This window comes from Papio anubis, chromosome 14 (assembly GCF_008728515.1).
Source record: "Papio anubis isolate 15944 chromosome 14, Panubis1.0, whole genome shotgun sequence".
Taxonomy (NCBI): Eukaryota; Metazoa; Chordata; class Mammalia; order Primates; family Cercopithecidae; genus Papio; species Papio anubis.
The window spans coordinates 98,430,730-98,452,702 of NC_044989.1; the positions used below are offsets into that span (position 1 = coordinate 98,430,730).

The window sequence follows — 21,973 nt, forward strand, 5'->3', positions numbered from 1 at the left end:
GTGCGCATTGATTAAGGTTTATTTACCATACTGTGGAGAACGGTGGCTGGGAGATGAAGCTTCCCTTTTCTTAAAATCTTGGCCAAGCCATTAACATTCTCTGTGCCTCATTTTATCAATATTAAGAATAACCACAATGATGCATTTTCAAATGTTCTATGAAAATTAATGGATAATTAATGGCGACATTGCAAGATAGTGATTAAGAGGGCTGGCTCTGGAGCCAGGCTGCCCAGTTTGAATCCTGGGTCTGTACTGACTCACTGCTCAATAATTATAATGCTCTAAATTTACCATTCAGTTTTAGGCTTAACAGTTATTGAATGTTTACTCTCTGCCAGCCGCTGGTGACAAGCACTTTATAAGCGTTCTTGTACTTCATCATTAGGACATTCCTGTGAAATAGATATGGTTATTAGTCCCATTTTGCAAGCAAGAATAAGCGCTAACCTAGCTCTTGGGATTTAGTCGGCACTCAATGACTTTAGCAAAGTTCAAGTCATTGGATAAATTCAAAGTTTTGCTAAAAGCTAAAATGAGAAGAGAGAATACCCTTAACTCTCATTTCTCCAGTCTCCCTTCACTTGCCCCGGGTCTGTACGCTACGAGGCGACGCAAAACTGGCACAATGTAAATTCCGCCATGAGCACAGTTTACAGTGAAGGCAGAAATAAACAAAGTGAAGCCTGCCTCATGTTCTCGCCAACCCTGCTTTTCTCGTTCACTACACTCCTATTTTAATGTCCCAGCCAAGGGCCCCTAAAAGGGTTTTACCACTGAGATTGGCTTCTCCTCAAACTGTCAGAACTATTGCCAAGTGTTACTGTCAAATAGTGGCACATCTTCTCCCTCTCAGAATTCTGAGATTCTCTATGGCTTCGAAAAAAGTACATTTGTATGTGTATGTGTTGTTTGTGTTTCTGTATGTGTGTGCTCTCAGACACTGGTCTAATGTATCAATGATTATGTCAGTGACTGAGCTTGTCTGAACACTGAACACACACCGTTGATGAATCTAGGATTTCAGGAGCAGTAGCTGTACCTTATAAATGCTAAAAAGTATTTTCCATTGCTTAGTATTTTTGATGCATGACCCCTCTTTAAATATTGCAATCATTCATTTGAAATTTAAGTAACATTTTAATTTTTATTATTAAAATAGAATGTCATTCATTTTATTCCTGAGTCACTGGATTCTGTTTCCTAAAATTTCTAAGGTATCCAATATCAGAACTTTTAAGGTCTAAAATCATTTTTAAAATGTTCCCACTGTTATTAATTTTTTTAAAAAAACTTACTCTATGAGATTGAAAGGCAATTAGGATAATCCCACAGCAATTGGGCATTAGATACAAAGTATATGCACAATAATAAATGTTGATTATTTTTGATATTTACTCAAGAACATTTTCTGGAATAATTATATCCTCTACTTACTGACCACTTATTGGTTCATTAAATCCTAATAATAGCTGAAGGAAGAGATACAGTTTCCATTTTACAAATGAAGACAATAAAGCTGAGGTAAACAATTCCAACTGTTCAGGCCACATATTTGATAGGTGTCAGAGCTCATTTCATACGTGGGCTTTCTGACTTCCGTCTGGGCCTTTTAATGGCTGTGCTATTTGCCATCCAAGTCTCACAGTGAAAGCATTAGAAACTCACGTTTTGTGTACAAACTAGCATGGGGTCAGATTTTGCACCCCAGCTAAAATGCAGGATACCAAATTAAGCTTGGATTTCAGATAAACAACAAATAACATTTTGGTAGTATGTTTAGTAGCATGTTGCATAGGACATATTGACACCAAAGTTAGTCATTGTTTATCTGAAATTCAAATTTAACTGGGTGTCTAGTATTTTCATTTGCTAAATCTGGCAACCCTAGTCTGAATATACTCAGATAAAAGAGAGGCAAAGTAGATGATGTCTGTCTCAGCCTCCCTGAAATTTCCTTTTGTGTTTAAAAGGGGATCTGAGGGATGACTGCCTCTTTTACTGGTTACTCTTCTTTCTTGCTCTGACTTACTGAGATAAAGCCTGTGAGATCCCCGGTATCAGAGGCAGCATCTCTGCAGCTGGGAGCCATAGAGGGCTGTCCCCTGCCGCTGAGGCCCGTGGAAGGCCCCACAGTGTCCCCTGTCCTCCCAGGATGTGTACTTTGGTGGGTGTAGTGACTGGGTCACCCATGCAAATGATTCTCGATTCTCCTGACAAAGTTGCTACACTGTCATTGCCTGCAGAGACACAGTGGGGGGGACCACTTGGAGTTTTTACCTTGCAGCCTCATACCCCAGGTTTCAGCCAGGAGTCCCTGAGGACTGAGCAGTAGAAAAATTTGAGTATTAAGCAGCATGTTCTGCTCAGATGACCTGTCCTTCCTGCCACAACCCGGAGGACACTTGTCCCATCCCCATAGCCTGCTCCAGCTTTTGTGTGAAGAGGTCTCACCCACCAGCCCCACAGATGTGTCTGGACATGTCAAGCATTCAATGGGCTGGAGTTTATGCTCAGGGATTAATAATGCTGATAATAATAACTGTAATAATGATAGAATACTCTTTTCACTGTGATTGAAATTTCACTATGATTGTAGCTTGTTCATATTGAAACATGTTTTTACAACCTGTTACAGAGCTTCAATCATAGTGAAAATTAGTAGTATTCTAATTCTATCCTTATTATTACAGTCATTATTATTAGCATTATTAACCCCTGAGCATAAACCCCGGCCTGTTACAACCCCAGGGTTGAAATCTCCCATGAGACTGCCATCAATGAAATCGCCTATGAGACTGCCCTCAATGTTAAATTTTTTTTGAGGGTTGGGGGCTCTTCTCTATCTTACTGAGCAAAGACATTATATGGATGAAGGGCTATTCACTGTTTGTGTTTAGTTTAGTTTTGTTTTTTTGGTGAGAATAAACAAGCATCAGATATGATTCTCCAAGGTACAGACCAAAAAGGACAAACAAAAGAGGCTGTGGAAAATCAGGCAAGCAGAGGTGTACAGCTAGCTCTTGCAGTTATCATCTGTGTGACTTTAGATGAGTTAAATTACTGAGTGCTCTAAGTGTGCCCCAAGGCATATCCAGTGATTCCTGAGCATTTGGGAAAATAGACATTCATGACTTGATACAAACTTTCAGGAATTCCACCAGAGCTGACTTAATCCCAGAGAGAGTCATACCCTCACTTACTTTGCAATCCTTATGAGAAATCCTAGGATACGTGGAACACAAAGCCTACCCCAGGTTTCCTCACAACCTGCCAGTGATCTAAGTACTCTGGCAGCGAGGTCTAGCCCCACACTGGTCTTGCTCAGAACCACATTCTGGGATGAGTGTCACTGGGTGTGTGGGAAAGAACACAGCTGTGTCGCATCGAAGCTAGAGAGCTCTTGTCAGTTCAGTGACGTCAGGCAAGTGCTGAGCCTCAGTTTCCTCAACTGTAAGTGCTAGATGATGCTTGCTTCCTAAACACCATTGTAACGACCTGTTACAGAGCTTTAATCATAGTGAAAATTAAGAGTATTCTAATTCTATCATTATCACAGTCATTATTACTAGCATTAGCATTAGAATTCCACCAGCATAGGTATGGAGGCTACTTGTATACACGTTAGCAGATCTTTTGTAGAACCTCTTGTTCAGAGCTGTTGTGGCCATCGGTGGCTGCTAATATCACGTGACTATTGAGCACTTGAAATGTGCTGTAGATGTAAAATGCACGCTGAGTTTTGAAGACAGTGCAAAAATTAGAATTTACAGCACCACATTAATACATGTTATGTTATTATATGTTAAAATGACAATAATTTGAAAGTATCGGGTTAAATAAAATATATCGTTAAAGTTAACTTCACCTGTGTCTTTTTATTTATTTTGAATGCAGCTACCAGAAAATGGAAAATTCCGTATGTGGCTCCCATTTGCGACTTACCTTGTATTTTGGTTGGAAGTACAGCTCTAGGGAACTCAGGTCATAGGTCTAGAAAGAAATATAATTCCATTGAGCCCTTTTCTTTTTACTCAAAAATTTCCTCTTTGTGTTCTAGGGAGACTTCGTTTTGTACGATAGATATCTTTTAAATATTGTTTTTGTCCCTCTGAATATAAGAAGGCAAAAACTAGCAAGGATAATACATGTAGGTGGGGCCAAAAGAAATGATGAGAACAAAATTCACTCTATGAAGAAACGTGCAATATTCCCCTAAAACGTTTTTAAAGCTTTTAACCTGACCAAAAATTCACATCAGGATGTGCTTTTGATTCCGACATGGCAACAAATCTTCAATGTAAAAGACAAATTGCAAAGGGTACCAAATGGGATGACAGCACCTGGACATTTGCTAAAATATTTGAAGAGTTTTCGTATTGGCTCAGCTACTGAATTTTCATAGAAAATAATCTAATATAGCATATGTATGATTGTGTGATTCCCAATTAAAATATTCAAGGTCTGCATTTGTGAGCCAAGATCCAATACCTTTTCCAAGTTTTACAGAAAAGTGGAGAAAACCTGGAAATGCTTGATACATATTACACAGTATAAATAGGTGCTACAATTTCCCTTTGTTTACTAAGAATGTGAAATCTGGAGAAGCAGTTTTGTTTTTTTTTTTTTTTTAAATAAACAGGAACACTACAATTATTTTTCTGCTTCACCTCTTTGCTCTACGCAATGCTGTTGAACTTGCCCTTTTAAAGATTAATCAAAGTCTGCATTTACAATTGGTTTAAGACTGTCACTATAATTTTGAGCTCATGTAATGTGAGAGGAATTAATTTGATTAAAACAAAATTAAACCATGTGTAATTCACAATAGCAGAACACATTTGCAGGCTTCCTTGTGACGTGGCTAGCGTTGGAAGACTTGCCAGGGGAGTGGTTTAGAATTAGACAGAAGGGGGCCAGGCGCAGTGGCTCACGTCTGTAATCCCAGCACTTTGGGAGGCAGAGGTGGGTGGTTCACAAGGTCAGGAGTTCGAGACCAGCATGGCCAACATAGTGAAACCCCGTCTCTGTTAAAAATACAAAAAATTAGCAGAGTGTGGTGGCAGGCGCCTGTAATCCAAACTACTCGGGAGGCTGAGGCAGGAGAATCGCTTGAACCCTGGGGCGGAGTTTGCAGTAAGCTGAGATGGTGCCATTGCACTCCAGCCTGGGCAACAAGAGCGGGACTCCATCTTGGGGGGAAAAAATGACTTAGATAGAAAGTTCTATTAGTAGAGATGTCAATGCTAAGTGGCTGTGACCAAGCATTGTGCTGCAACATTTGATACTGTCATAATTATCATGTTTTATTAAAAATCTTAAAAAAGAAGTAATATAATTGAGAGAAACACTGCTCGTTCATTACCCACTCTTCAGCCCATGCAATGGGTCCAGTTTTGCCTTTCCTCTTCTTTTCTCAAAATAGAAAAATCTTTTTTTTTTTTTTTTTTTTGCCTAGGCTGGAGTGCAGTGGCGCAATCTCGGCTCTCTGCAACCTCCGCCTCCCGGGTTCAAGCGATTCTCCTACCTCAGCCTCCCGAGTAGCTGGGACTACGGGCGCCGCCACCATGCCCGGCTAATTTTTTGTATTTTTAGTAGAGACAGGTTTCACCTTGTTAGCCAGGATGGTGTCGATCTCCTGACTTCATGACCCACCCACCTTGGCCTCCCAAAGTGCTGGGATTATAGGTGTGAGCCACCGCGCCCAGCCCCTCTTCTCCTCTTTCATTTCTCTGGGTAGGCCTAGTCTTTTGAGTTTGAGACAGGGTTGGGGGTAGGGATAAGAGTGTCAGAGGTGTTCTTTCACACATGGTTGTCCACTGGTGCTGGGGAGATGGTCCCGGTCTCACTCTTGGCTCGGTCTTGTTTTATCTGATGCTGGTGGTCTCTTCTGATGCACTGGCCTCTGCAAGAAGGTATAGGGGTTTCTTTAGGGTGGCCCTCGGCTGAGAACTCCTTCAAAGGGAGGAAGCCCCTTGGGCCCTTCTAGTGCTCCATGCTTTCATTCAAAACTCTCTTGGGGAAGGGTCTCCTCTCCTTTTGTCCCTGTATTCCTACTACGGAGTCATGTCCAATACTGAGTTCCTTTTTTTTTTTTTTTTCCTGCCTCTGAGGATGAAGGAAACTAGGGAAAGTTATATCCATGTCTACTCTGCTATCAAAGGCTATTTCCACAGTCCTTCCCACCTCAGAAACTGCTAGACCAGGTGCAGACACTAGTCTTGACAGTCTCTATGCCCTTTACAACCAGAATATACTGTCAGGTTTCCCTGAGGGCACCTTCACTGACTCCTCTCTAGTGGTGGGCCTATATGACTTGCATTTTCTCTTTTTTTTTACTTTTTTTTTTGAGACGGAGTCTCGCTCTGTCGCCTAGGCTGGAGTGCAGTGGCGCGATCTTGGCTCACTGCAACTTCTGCCTCCTGGGTTCATGCCAGTGTCCTGCCTCAGCCTCCCAAGTAGCTGGGACTACAGGTGCCCGCCACCACGCCCGGCTAATTTTTTGTATTTTTAGTAGAGATGGGGTTTCACTGTGTTAGCCAGGATGGTCTCGATCTCTTGACTTCGTAATCCACCTGCCTCGGCCTCCCAAAGTGCTGGGATTACAGGCTTGAGCCACCTCGCCCAGCCGTCTTGCATTTTCAATGACAGCAAGCTTTCAGCTGGGAAGTGAGGCACTCGTGTCCCCTCCTCATAGACACTCCTCATCAAGCCACAGGGTCTCATAAAGCCCCATTTATTTGACTATGGAGAAGAGAGGGAGACCCCTTTTCACTCCTGACACTGCAGGTCTATGAGGCCCCAACAGCTCTTCCATCCTTCTCTACTCTGCAGTCCTCTTACATAAACTGGGAAGGAGGGGATGGTCACTGGAGTGGTAGCAGGGGTGGCTCTGCCAGTGCTTAACAGAGGACAGTGTTTGGCCGTATATATTGTATTTTCTATCATTTGTCAGTTCAGAGTCTTGGAGTATATTCCGGCTCAAAATAAAAAATGTCAGCTCATTATTTTGTGGATGTACTTTAGGAAATCATCAGTACCATTGATCAGATATTTTTATTTTCTTGTTAGGCACTTGGTAGCATTGCATTTCCTTACCTTCTTGGAGTCAGGTAAGGCCATGCTTTAGCCAGTAATTATTTTATATCAGGAGGGAAGTTTTAAGAGCTTGAGTGTCATTGACTTGATTCCCGTGTTCATATCTAGTGACGGTGGAAGAATATATCCAAATGGAGGCCAGGTCTTCATGTGTTTGGGATGAGTCAAGCCTCCCTGTGGTCTTTGTGTTGAATATGTGGTGTGAGTGGGAAATATATTTTGTGTGTGTGAAAAGCCATACAGATTTTTGAGTGATCTGTCACTGCAGCAAAATCTAGCTTAGCCTGACAAATACAATGTTGTTGCATTAAACACGAGCAGCCAGGTCAGAAGCTGATCAGGACTAGAAAATGCAGATCCACCCTGCCCAGTGCCACCTGCCCCATGCCTGTCCCCTCTCGGAGGCCCGGCCCCCTTTGTCTGTGTCCATCACACTGTGTGGAAGTGTTGCCAGCATGTCTAACAAACTGTCCTGTAAAGTTGCTGACATTGACCTGGCTGCCTGGGGACACAAGGCCCTGGATATTGAGGAGAATGAGATGCTGGGTCTGATACATGTGTGGGAGCTGTATTTGGCCCCCAAGCCACTGAAGGACACCCATATCGCTGGCTGGCCATATGTGACCGTGGAGACAGCCATCCTCACTGAGATCCCTTGTCTCCCTGGATGCTGAGGTACAGTGGTCCAGCTGCAACACCTTCTCCACCCAGGGCCAGGTGGCGGCTGCCATTGCCAAGGCTGTCATTCCAGTGCATGCCTGGAAGGGTGAAACAAGCAAGGGGTACCTGTCATGCATCCAGCAATCACTGTACTTCAAAGCCGTGCCCCTCAACATGATTCTGGATGATGGTAGTGACCTCACCAACCGCATCCACACCAAGTACCCACAGCTCTTGCCGGGCATCCAAGGCATCTCCGAGGAGACCACCACTGGGGTCCACAACCGACACAAGATGATGGCCAAGGGGATCCTGAAGGTGTCTGCCATCAACAACTCCATCACCAAGAGCACGTTTCACAGCCTCCAAGGCTGCCGGGAGTCCCTCATAGATGGCATCAAGAGGGCTACAGACGTGGTGATTGCCAGTAAGGTAGCCGTGGTGGCAGGCTATGGTGATGTGGGCAAGGGCTGTGTCCAGGCCCTGTGGGATTTTGGGGACCCCTTCATCATCACTAAGATTGGCTCCATCAACCACCTGCAGCTGCCATGGAGGGCTATGAGGTGACCGCCATAGACGAGGCCTGTCAGGAGGGTAACATCTTTGTCACTGCCACAGGCTGTGTTGACATCATCCTTGGCCAGCACTTTGAGCAGATGAAGGATGATGCCATCGTGTGTAACCCTGGCCACTTTGACATGGAGATCAATGCCAAGTGGCTCAATGCGAACCCTGTGGAGAAGGTGACCGTCAAGCCCCAGGTGGCCAGGACTGGCTGAAAAGCGGCACGGCACCATCCTGCTGGCTGAGGGTCAGCTGGTCAGCCTGGGCAGTGCCATGGGCCACCCCGCTTCGTGATGAGTGACTCTTTCACCAACCAGGTGATGGTGCAGATTGAGCTGTGGACCTACCCGGACAAGTACTCTGGTGGGATTTACTTGCTGCCCAAGAAGCTGGATGAGGCAGTGGCTGAATCCCACCCAGGCAAGCTGAATGTGAAACTCACCAAGTTGACCAAGAAGCAGGCCCAGTACCTGGGCATGTCCTGTGATGGCCCCTTCAAGCCAGATCACAACCGCTACTGAGAACCATGCCTGCCCTTCACCTTCCAGCTGCTGCCCTTGCCCAGGCCCCGCCTCTCCTCTGTAAGAGCAAATGGCACCAACTTTGGGAGTGGTTTGTCAGTGTCCACCATAGACTCCCTGGTGCTGGGCTGGTCACGCAGTTTTTGGCCTCTGCTGCACCCCTCATATCGTTCTAAGTGTGGCAGGGGGAATCGAAAGACCCCTCCTCAAGCCCTGGTCAGGATGGTGGTACAAGGGACACAGCCATAGGGAACCGTGAGCTCAGTGGTCTTGGAACTGCTCACTAAGTCAGTCTTTCCTAAGCCTGGAAATTGGTAGTGGAGTCACAAAGCCCATGTACCTTACCACCTAGACGTTCACCTGGCCTGTGGATTTATACCCGTGTGCTTGGTTCGGTGGTTCCTCAGCCCATGAGAGAGGGAAGGAGCTATACTCAAAGGCAAGGAGGAACTGTTTGAATTTTCCTGAGAGCCTGACTTGGTGCTGGGCCTTCTCTTAAACCTCGTAACAATGAGATTGGTACTTTTAGTCTCTATTTTACAAGTGTTAGAATAGACCGTTAAGGGACAACTGAGAAAGGACAGAGAAGGGACAGCCAGAGGTTGAGGGGCGCCAGAAAAACACAAAGACAGCATATATCTGCCATCATTTTGTAACAAGAGGGTTCCTATCACAACCCTGGGTCCAAAACAGAGTAATCTGATTTATAATATTTATATAATGTTTATAATCTTAAATAAAGCAGGAAGGTGAGTAAATAAAAATCTTTGTGCCTAAAATAATTTTGAGGCTTTATTTTATAAATAATCCACTGCCAACAATGTATGGTATGAAGAAGGGGCTATAGTCGCGTACCAATAAAGCATTGAGAAGATGCTGCAGTGTGTGGGCTGCAGGTAACTTGCAGTGTGAGGGCTGCAGGTAACTCCCTGGGCTTGAAAGAATGAGTAAAGAGGGAACTCTTGTCTTTTCAGACATGTCTCTTGTAAATAACCTGTTTTTAACCTAATCTTAGACTGTCAATTAATAGATGAATTTAACTCATTTATAATCTAAAAAAAAAAAAAGAAGATGCAGATCTTCCCTATGTGGGATGCTAACAGGTACCCAGACTGTGCCTGGCATTCTTCTTAGAAGAGCAAGAACATGTGCAAAGGAAACTGACAGCAATGGAGTCAAAGTCACACAGGTGGTAAGTTACAGTCTTTACAAGACATCTGTTTTGATGCTTTGCATATCCAGGATTACATTTTCTGCCCTTGCCATATCTTCTTCAAAGTTATTTCTGTGATGAATATAAACTTATAATAATTTAATTATTAGCTACTATTAGTAATTTTTTTTTCAGTTGATCTATGTTGCCTTTAAGGAGCTATATTTATGATTATGGTTTCTTTACTGAATTCTGGTAGCAAGTAATAAACACGTCCATGTTTGTAAACAGAGCAAGTTGGATTTTGAGGGGATGAATATGTGGTGATCTAACTGGCCTCAAGGCAGTCAGAAATATAGCTTGGCAAGCAAGCCAGTGGAGGTAACGTCTTCCGCTGTGGAGTCAGAGCAAATACCGCTCTTTGCATAGCACCATATTGAACGTATTTGTACTAAGTACATATCTAAGCGATTATGCATGGAAATACCCTAAATCATAATCTTTCCCCTGTAAAAAGTGATTTAAACGGTGACATGGATATATTTTTCAAAGCACACTTGAGAGAAGGAAATTGTGACCTGCTCAGCTGTATTTCTGCATTCTCAGGTTGGGCTACCAGGGATCTGCTGGGCTCCAGGTCTGGCTGCTTGAACATTCAAGGTCTGAGATGATTGCTTAGTTTTTCCTGCTTTTTGAGCCAAATGTATGATAGAAATCACCCAGCCCTTCATTTTGCCATGTTCCGGAGGCACAACAAGGAGTAAAACATTCAAGAATTGTACATGGGTGTCACTCTCTAAATATAAAATCATAGACCACATGATTATTATTCTGAATATTGGCAGTTTAAATGGAAGGTTATTAATTATTTTGAATATTGGCACCTTAAATGGAAGGTTGTTTTGAGCAAAAAACTACCTACTGCAAAATAATTTGTGGTCCAACAGACATTGGCCATGTGGAACTAAATCTGGGAGAATCTCTGGTCTCAAACTGCTACTAAAAGTTGCAAAATTGAATGGGCAAGTAAGTATGGTCATTAAAATGTAAGTAGATGAAAATTGGATAATTGCATGCTGCTTTTTATCTTGACACATATTGTATTAAAAGTTACAGTGTAGAAGAACCATTTTCTTGGGAAATAAATAGATGAGAAGATTAAACAAGTGACTCTTTCTAAACCATGTAAGTGGGAGGAGAGCAGTTGAAAAGCATTATTTTACTGTTCCTACAATGCCCAGCTCAAGAGTGGACGCATAACAGCCACTCAATAAATATTTGTTGAGTCTATTAATGTTTGAATGCAAACAAAATTCCTATCTTTTCATTAAAATGGAGTGAGTACAATAGAGGAAATTATTTAAAAATGTAGTCCAGTATCCAAAACAAATCATCTCAATTTAGGTCTTAATTAGTATAAGAGTACATTGTTTTTATTGGTTTTCAAAATTTGTTTCATGATCATGACATAGGATTATTTGTGGTATATTTCCTAGGTTGAGTTAATGTAAAAAAAAAAAATCTTTCTCCACTGCCTTGATATATTTGGCACCCTTTCTGTGAAGTGCTCAAAATATCATTTTGGGGGTACATTTTAGAGATGCGAAGGGAAATGTCTGAGCTATAAAATCCAAATCGGGATCTCCTTTTCAGCTTCAAGCTAAAGAAAGAAATTCATGGTTGAATATACATGCATCTCACACACTCTAGGGTCTGGTAGCGTTGGAGATTGTTTACGTAGCGTACGTAGTTTTATGTTCAATAAATGCTTTCTGATTGACAGATGGACTAGTGAAATGCTTCAAGGTAGTGTGCCCATTCATTTGGAATTGTCTATTTGATCTGCAGAAGGGAAGACACACAGAAACCTCCCACTGCTGGGGAGGGTTTAGGACAGGGCAAGGACGTACGCTTACAGTCTGCAAGCAAAGATTCCTGATGGAGAATTCCCTTTATAGTGAAAGCTGGGTAATAACAGCTTTTAAAAACTTCAATTTCCAATGTCAAGAGGCTTTTTTAAGGAGAATCTCTACTGTAACCAAAGAATTCAGCCTAAAATTCTAGAAGACCCAGTGGCCACTTATTGTGGTGTTTGTTCTCCCTGTAGCAACTTTTCTTTCCTTCCCTCCACCCCACAGCTCCCATCGAAACACACAGAGGTCACGAGCCACAGTTAGCTTTGGTTAAGCTTCAGTTTAGATTTCCTAAAACGTAACCACTAGCCCTCTTTTCCCCTAAAGGACATCCTATTGATTCTCTAGGATTCATGCATTTTAGGGTATTTTGATATTTTTACAGGGGATAAAGTTCAGTTCCCAGGTGAATCTCACTGTTTTCTCCTCTTGTGTTTCCATCAAGAAACCTAAAATTTGTCATTATATAATTCTTTTCCTTCTTTTAGAGACAAGGTCTCATTCTGTTGCTCAGGTTGGAATGCAGTGGCACAATCACAGCTCGCTGCAGTCTCTAACTCCTCGATTTAAGTGATCCTCCACCTCAATCTTGGAGTAGCTGGGACTACAGGCATTCACCACCATGCCCAACTAACTGTATTATTTTTTGCAGAGATAGAATCTCACTATGTTGCCCAGGCTGATCTCGAACTTCTGACCTCAAGAGATTCTCCTGCCTCAGCCTCCCAAAGTGCTGGGATTACAGGTGTGAACCATCACACCTGGCTGCATTGTAGAGCTCTAATTACAAAGAGAAGTGAAGCTAATAGACAAATTGCCTGATACATTCAAAGTCACCGACAGCTGACTGGAGTTAGGATTAGAAGTTTGTTCTTGGCTTTCTAATTTCCTGCTCAGCTTCTTGTCCATAACCAGCATGATAAGAGGGGATCTCTGGTGGTCACAGCTTCCATCACACAGTGGTTTGATTAATAGGCCAACACTCATAAAGTGCAACGGTGGTGCCAGGATAGAGGAAATCCCAACAAATGCTGGTTTCTGTTATTGTTATAATTGACTTATCATACACCAGAGCATATTTTTCTTGCTCTGACCCAAAATACTAAGGCCACTTACCTGATAGTCCTTTTGCTTCCTGTTTAGAAAAGAGCACATTAAATATATTTTCAAACATTTACTTCATCACATCCTTGTTACCCACAGCACTTCACAAAGCAACCTTCTTTCATTCAGACTCTGCTTCCCCTTCCAGTCATCACCCAAGATCATTGTTAGTCACTCATAATGACCCTGGGATCTCAGAGACAGTAGGATTAGCAGGGAAAAAATTTATCCAACTGATGATTTCCTATGTAGCTACTATGTATCAATCCCTTACTACAGAGATGTTCCCAAAGCTAAACTTCAGAAATTTAGAGGTGAGTATCAGACCTCATTTTCTCATTTCTGGGGAGTGGGACACCTAGGACTGAGGTGACAGGTGACCTCAGCACAGTACTCTCTCCCATAGGTAAATTTGTGTATGCTCTCTTCACTTTACCCTTATTTCCTCAGAGTTTTAATTTAATTTTAATTTTAAATTGACAAGTAAAAACTGTACATATTTATGGTATGTACATATCACATCAAACATACAGTTTGATATGGTATAATATTTTGAAATATGAATGCATTCGAAATGGCTAAATCAGGCTAATTTACATATACATTACATCACACAGTTATATTTTTTTTTCTGGTAAGAACCCTTAAAATCTACTCTCTTGCCAATTTTCTAGAATACAATATGTACGTTGTTATTAACTATAGTCAACATATTGTACAATAGATCTCTTGAACTTATTTCTCCTATCTCACTGAAATTTTGTATCCCTTGACCAGCATTTCCCCACTTTCACTGCCCCCATTCCCAGCCTCTGGTAACCATCATTCTACTCTCTGCTTCTATGAGTTCAGCTTTTTTAGATTCCACATAGAAGTGAGAGCATGCAGCTTTTGTCTTTCTGTGCCTGGCTTATTTCACTTAGTGCAATGTCCTCCAGGTTCATTTATGTTGTCACAAATGACAGGATTTCCTTCTCTTTTTAAAGCTGAATAGTATTCCTTTGTGTATACGTAACATTTTCTTTACCTAGTCATTTGTTGATGGACACTTAGGTTGATTCCATATCTTGGCTATTGTAAATAGCGCTACAATAAACATGAGAGTGCAGATATCTCTTAGACATACTGATTTCATTTCCTTTGGATATATGTTCAGTAGTGGAAATGCTGGATCATATGGAAGTTCTATTTTTAATTTTTTGAAGAACTTCCATATTGTTTTCCATGATGGCTGTGCTAATTTACATTTCCACCAACAGAGTACAAGGATTCCCTTTTCTCTTCATCTTCTCTATCACTTCTTATCACTTCCTTATCTTTTTGATAACAGCCATTCTAACAGGTGTGAGGTGATATTTCATTGTGGTTTTGATTTGCACTTCTCTAGTGATTTGGGGCATTTTTTTTCCATATACTTATTGGCCATTTAAATGTCTTCTTCTGAGAAATGTGTATTCAGATCCTTTGCCTATTTTTCAATTGGGTTATTTGTTTTCTTACTGTTGAGTTGCTTAAGTTCCTTATATATTTTGGATATTAACCCCTTCTCAGATGAGTGACGTACAAATATTTTCTCTCATTCTGTATGCTGCCTCTTCATTCTGTTGACTGTTTTCTTTGCTGTGCAAAAATGTTTTAGGGAACACAGACATGAAACTGGGAGTTGATGGCACAGAGAATTTGCATTAAAGCCAGGAGAGTAGGTAAGTTATCTGACGGAGGATATAGATTAAGAAAGGAATGAGGACCAGGATGGATTCCTTAGGAATTTAGAGTTTGGGTAGAGGAGGAGGGGCCAGAAAATGATACCTAAACCAAAACAAAACCAGCCAGAGAATAGGAAGAAATCCAAGAGAATAGAAAACTGCCCGGATGGAGCAATCCCATGGGTTTTCAAAGATGAGATGAATACCAACTAGAGTCCGTCAGCTTTATGGACGTGAAAGTCAACAGTGATTCTATGCATCTGGTATTTTAAGTATTCATCAGACAGAGATAGCTGCAAACTTTTAGCCTGAGACTTTTATTTTCTAGTCTTAGAATTTTAGAGGATTTCAAATTCTAAAATGGTAACTACTTAACATACACTGATATTCTGTTTTCATTTTATCATGCATCCCACTTATAAGCTGAAATATACTTATGCACTTAAATAAGATTTTCCTCTGACTAAATTGCCAATCTCCTGAGAAAAATCTGATAAACTAAATTTTAATTAATCTCCGTTATACCCTTCTCATCTTTCCTCGAATGAATTAATTTTTTCCCATAGCAACTTAATACCTAGTTCACTTAGACACCAACTTTCACTTTAGAGCCTGTGCTTGTTTCTTGCATTTTCTGCATATTGATATTTTTTCCCCAAAAGATCATATTTTTAAACATAGGTGTTCTTTTCTAAGATCTAGGTGATTCTAGATTCTAAGATTTTGATTCTCTATTTTTCACCTTTGATTAATCCATTTGGAAAATATTGAGCACTTTCTTTGTGCCGAGTTCTGGCGCACAAAGATTAACAAGACACCATTCTTGCCATCGCAGCTATCAACCAAGTAAGGCAGACAGACCCGTAAGTGGACAAGCGTAAATCAGTACCTAGGAAAGGGACGCTGGATCTCTGGGAAGTTCTCAGTCACACTGGAGCAGCGATGCCTGTTGTAATACTGTTGTTTTTTGTAATGCTGTCTTGACCCAGTTTTGAGGCCCTGACTAGAGACTGATCAGTTCCTTCTTGGCATCTGATTAAGTCCATACCTCGACCACCTTTCTTATTGGGCTCTCACCCTCTGGGGCTCCTGGGCACCCACGTTTATCTCCCTGGGGCCAGGTGCCAGACAACTAGGGACAGATTCAGTGCCTAGGAACCCAATAAAGTATTCAAATTAGTGAACCCACAAGCAGCCTGGAAACCCAGCTAAGCCCACCTCGTTTGCCATATATAAGCTGTCTCTGACAGCCCCAGCTTGCTCTTACCCTGCCCTTTTGCAAGCCCCTGTGTGGCCCTGCTGACAGCCTGCTCTGGTTTGGAGCTGTAGGTAACAAATTCTGTTTCTCACCTCTGAGTGTCTTTGTGTTGTGTCCTGACGTTGAAAGAAACTTTAAATCTTATACAACACCAGGCTGAATCTTACATCTGTTTAGGTATTGGACAGGTAAGGAGTTGAAGTCAGAGGAGAAATCAGCCCAGGCAAGGAAGAGAGTCAACTTGTGATGAGTTTGCAGATGCACATATTGGTACCATCCAGACACTGAAAGTCATGGAGAACATTTAAGCAAGAAGGAGTTACAGGCCTGTGGACAACGACATCTCAGAGGCAGGAAGAGAAGTGCAATCCAGGGAGATGACAGCAAAAATACACCCCGAGAAGTGTGAGGCAGCAGTGTGTGGTAGGATCTGATGGATTCCAGGAGTCTCTAAGGTAGGGAGTGACCGGAAGTGTCAAATGGGGGGAAGTTGTCCAGAAAAGTCAGCACGAGAAAGTAGGTATTGAACTGGGCAGTGAGGAGGTGGCTGGTGGTCCTAGGAAGAGCAGTTTCAGTATTGTGGCTGCTGCACATGCTGGTTCATGATGGTTTGAAGTAGGGGCGAAAGGTGAAGAACTAGAGTTAGTGAGAGCAGAACAGTCTGTTGAGAACTTTCAGTAAAGAGGAGAGGAGAGAAATGGGGACGTAAGAGTGAGACAGTGCATATGGAATTCTCTCTCTCTCTCACTCTTTTTTTTCACGTGGGAAAGGTTTGAGCATGTTTGAAGTGCCGGAGTTGCAGGACAGGGATGGTTGATAGAACCAGGTGCTACAAGAAATGGTCAGGGCAGGCCAGATGTAGTGGCTTATGTCTGTAATTGCAGAGCTTTGGGAGGCTAAGGTGGTAGGATCACTCCAGCCCAGGAGTTCAAGGCAACACAGTGAGACCCTGTCTCTATAAAAAAGTTATTCGGGCATGGTAGCATACACCTGTCGTCCCAGCTATTCCGGAGGCTGAGGCGGTAGGGTTGCTTGGACCCAGGAGTTCAAGGCTACAGTGAGCCGTGTTTGTGCCACTGTACTCCAGCCTAGGCAACAGAGTGAGAACTCATTTCAAAAAAAAAAAAAAACAACAAAAAAAAACAAAACAAAAAAGAGGTGGTGAGGGCAAAGGTAGAAGAAGGGGCTGGAACCAGAATTACAGAGATCCTGCTGCTCAGAAAGTACCTGGTAATGTATGCGTGGGTATATAGGGTCAATCCTCATTGTGAATCAGATTTTTGCAAATTCACCTACTGGCTAAAATTGATTTGTAATTCCTGTTAAAAGAAAAACTTCAGGCAAATTAAATTTAACAGAGTTTAATTGAGCAACGGAGTCATGAAATGGGCAGAATAGGTTCAGAGAGGACCCATGCTACTGTGTGGTCGGAGAGGATCTATGAACAGAAATAGGAAAGTCATGTTCAGAAAATGGAAGGGAGATACAAAAACAGCTGGATTGGTTACAGCTTAGCAGCGTTTGCCTCACTTGAACATGATGTGAACAGTTGACTGCCTGTGAGTGGTTGAAGTACGATTGCTGTGATTGGCTGAGACTCAGTCAGTTATTGCAAGGTTAGGTGATAGTCTGTTTACACGTCCAGTTAGGCGACAGTTCACTATGCACCGAGAAACCTTTAGGATAACCTTAACATATATAAGGAGGCAGCTTTAAGCTAGACTCAATGTAACACTCTCAAATCAATTCTCTTGGTGCTTTTAAATTCATTTGTAGACATACACAGAATGGCAAAAAATTGGAGTTGCACAATGTGTATGTCCTCAGCTGAGGCTGAACTAGACAATGGTCTTGTTTCAGCTCCCTGAATACGTGTCCTTTTCACAATCTATGTAGTAACACATTTTTCCAATCTGAGGGCTTTCTGATGGAGATGTTGCTGTTTAAAATGGCCCTCAATTGTAGTGCTGAGGTGCTTTCCAGTGTTCCTGTGTGAGATGGCTGTGATGTGCCCTGTGGAGAAAATATGTGTATTAAATGAGCCTCATTCAGCATAAGTTATGGTGCTGTTGGCTGTGAGTTTAATGCAAAATGAATCAACAATATAGATTTTTTTAAAGTGTGTAAACCAAAATTTTGTATTGATTGATGAAAATGTGACTGCTACTACCACAAATAATGAAAATCAACTATATACACATGTATGCACACACGTGTATGAGTCTATATAAGATGTATAGATGCCTCATTTACTGACTCAGTTAATCTTCACGCCATTCCTATGTGGTAGGTCATTTCATGATCCCCTCTGTATCAATGTGGGCTTGAAGACTCTGAGAGGGCAATGATTTTCCCAGTGACAGAGACCTGTAAGGCAGGGCAGGGATAGGAACTTGGGCATTGTGACTCTGGAGCTGTGCTGTTAACCACTTCTTCCATGTGCCTGTTGGTGTGTGGATCTAAACTAGGAAAGAGGCTTAAGAAAGGCTTTTATTAGCACTGTTTGTCACTTGGAAAGTACAATCAGAAAAAGCACATGGGTTGCCTGATCGTAGCTTGGAGATTGTTGGTGTGAGAACAAAGTTGAAGCCTATGAGTGTTGAATGTATTGTCCAGAAGGACTCAGAGTGGAGAGGAAGACCATGAGTCAAGGACCAAAAGTTAGTTATTATTTAACCAAGTAATAAAAAACAAGCAAAACACGAAACAAAAGAAATTATATTGAGCCCTAGCCAAGTACCACTGTTCTTGGCCCCAAGATTATAATGGTTCATAAAGCATGATTCTATCCTCAAGAAATATAGAATTCCAAGGCACATACAGGTAACAGCCCGACAGTGACACGTGTGCCCTGCAGCCCCAGGAAGACACCTACCAGGTCCTGTGAGTCCAAGTGGCTTCCCATAGGAAATGCCACCTGAATTCAGCTGGAGAAGGACGAATAAGATGCGTGACTTTGAACCTCTTGAAACTTTAGATGCCTGAATTTTGAAATGAGGATCAAAATAGTTTGACATAGGTTGTTATGAGATCTAAATGTAGTACTTCAGTGAAGCCCTTAACATGGTACTTGAAACATACTAAGCCCTTACTAGAAGATGCTATTACAGCAATATTATTTAGTAGGTGGAGAGCAGAAAGAAGGATGTCTAAGGAAGGTGAAGAACCAAACGAAGGAAGCAACATGGTTCATGACTGTGGGCTGGGCAGCAAACAGAGCTTTTGGTGGGTACAGCAATGGCCCAGAATATGGTGGGGGTAGCAGTGGGGAGGCAGAAAGTGGCAGGGCCAGATTTCATCCACATCAAGGAAAGATGGATTTTTTAATGAGATGTGATTTTCAGGGCAGAGATTTTGAGTAAATTAGAAGCCCAGGTAGTTAACAGTGAATTGTTAGGCCAGGTACGTTGGCTCACAGCTGTAATCTCAGCACTGTGGGAGGCCGAAGCAGGAGGATCACTTGAGCTCAGGAGTTCAAGACCAGCCTGAGCAACATGGCAAAACCCCGTTTCTAAATAAATAAATAATAAATAAATGACAGTGAGTTGTTTCTGTAACTGTGCTGGTTTCCTTGATTCACTCCTCCATGAGATACCTAGCTTCCCAGTTTAACCTACTTCCTATCACCATATTTATCTATGTATTCAGATTAGTTTTATTCTGGGTCCTCAGGGAGAATGAGCTGGTTTTATCATCTCTGGACACTCCATTCATGCATTCACTCACTCACTCACTCATTCAGACTTTATTAACTCTCTTGTGTCAGGACTTTCTTCTGCATGCTGAGGGGTACACAGCGATAAAGATGGAGGCACTCAGAATCTTGGCCAAGAGACAGAAAGGAAAATAAATAATAACAGCTGTGGGAAGTGGCGGTAAGAGATTGATAAGAAGAAGTCCTTGGGGGAACATAGATGAGAGATGGGATAGAGGATAAATGATAAGGAATCCAGTGAAATGGACACGTGTTTGTGGGATCTGGAGGTTCATGCTTGACCACTGGTACTGACCAGACACTTATGTTTTGGCAAATCTCTCCTAAGACAATAACATCGTACATTTGTGGGAACTAAGATGGAGCACACCCAGTGAATACCATACAAGGTTGAGTTTCCTAACCTCCTGGAATCTGAAGAAAGTTTAACCTTTTCCCTGGAAGTACAAATTTTTGATGTAAAATAATCACTGACCTTCTAAACTCCATTCATGGCCAGGTGTGGTAGCTCACACCTGTAATCCCAGCACTTTGGGAGAGGGAAGACTGCTTGAACCTAGGAGTTTGAGACCAGCCTGGATAACATAGTGAAACTACGACTCAACAAAACAACTAAAAAATTAGCCAGGCATGGTGGCACATGCTTGTAGTCCCAGCTACTCGGGAGGCGGAGGTGGGAGAACTGCCTAAGCCAGGGAGGTTGAGGCTGCAGTGAGCCATGATCATGCCACTGTACTCCAGCCTGGGTGACAGTGAGACTCTGTCTCAAAAAAAGGTAAAAATTAAAATTAAAATCCATTAATTGCTGACAATTATAAATTTTGCTTTGAGTGATAAAGTTATATAGAATGTTCTACCTCTTCAGCAAAGAAACCATCAAGCCCGCAAGGTCAAGGACCTATGTTCTAGCATCGTAGAAGGGGATTTGGGCCAATACAGCTGCCAATTATCTCCACTCACCTCTGCTCACCATCATGACTAGCTCCCAGAATCAGTAGTGTTCTGATTGAAACTGATCTTTCCAAGTAACGAGAAGGATACGTTGGGTAACCAAATGGCTTTCCAAGAAGACAAAAGCAACCTCTGTTGACAAGTAACACAGACTACCTTGTTTTCAACAGAAGGATTCAAAATACAATTGCAAATGTACTGATTAACACTGTAAGCTGGGTTGGGGGTGAGACAATTTGTCTCAGGAGGGTTGAAACAGGATATGATTTTGAGAAGTATCAACCCCACTTTTTAAATTAACTTATTGACAAAATACTGTCAAGATTCTTTAAGGAAACTACATTTATGGTAAAAGTATTCTATATGTTTTTGAAAATAGCTTTATGCTGCAGATGGTAGGAAAGAATAAATTAACTAAAATATCTTTAATGTTCTTTTCTAGCACTGTGACTAGTAAAATATATTTCAAGCCCCAAATAAAAGAGTCGATGTGAACTTGATCTATCTCAGGTAACCAATAAGCATTTCAAACTCTCATGTCAGGGATTTTTAATGGTCGTAGAAGGCATTTCTTAAAATATTTTACACTCACTAACCCCATCTGCTTCAATAAAAGCATTGCCCTAAACCTTCAGTTATCTTTCTAGAGGCCTACTGCTGCTACCTAGAGTTCACAGCCAACATTGATTACATTTACTACGTGGTACTGAAAAATCGATTCAATATTAGAAAATTGTGAAAATGATAGAAATTTGATATGATGCCAACCTACTAACTGCTGTGAGTTCAGGAACAAAGGAAATATTAGTAGGTGCAAATATGGTATCACTAGATAAAATTCCACTTTATATTCTCCCCCAATCTGGCAACTCTGGTGAGTAGCATCTTTCAAGTGTGTTCTTCAATCACATTTGAATACATACATTTGAATCTATGAGTGTGTCTTTACCTAAGAAAGGGAAGTCCTCTTCAGGAAGAAGCCCTGTCTTTGCAAGTAGAAATAATTGACTCAACAGGCACAATGTGATTCACTTTTAAAGTATGTTCTTCCGTATGACACTTGGGTAGTAATAGTAACGATCTTTCTTATTTTATGCTCCACTAGGGCATATGTGGCCAATTGTATCGCCAGTGTAAGTCTGGATTACTTTCTATTACTTTATATTGATAATTTTTAATAACCGGAGACATTTGGAACTGGAAGGCAGTCAGTGGTGCTTGCAACAAAGCAGGGGCAATTAAGATGGGTGAGGGTTTTAAGCTCTGCATTGGTCTGTGCACATCGGGAGAGGCAGTCAGCCATCAAAAAAATTAAACCATTTGGGTCTTG

General features: G+C 41.8%; 1 pseudogene; it reads left to right on the top strand.

Annotated features, from left to right (window-relative positions):
• The first annotated feature begins 6,549 nt into the window (after nt 1–6,549).
• Nucleotides 6,550–12,454, top strand: LOC110741105 (annotated as a pseudogene).
• The last annotated feature ends 9,519 nt before the right edge of the window (nt 12,455–21,973 follow it).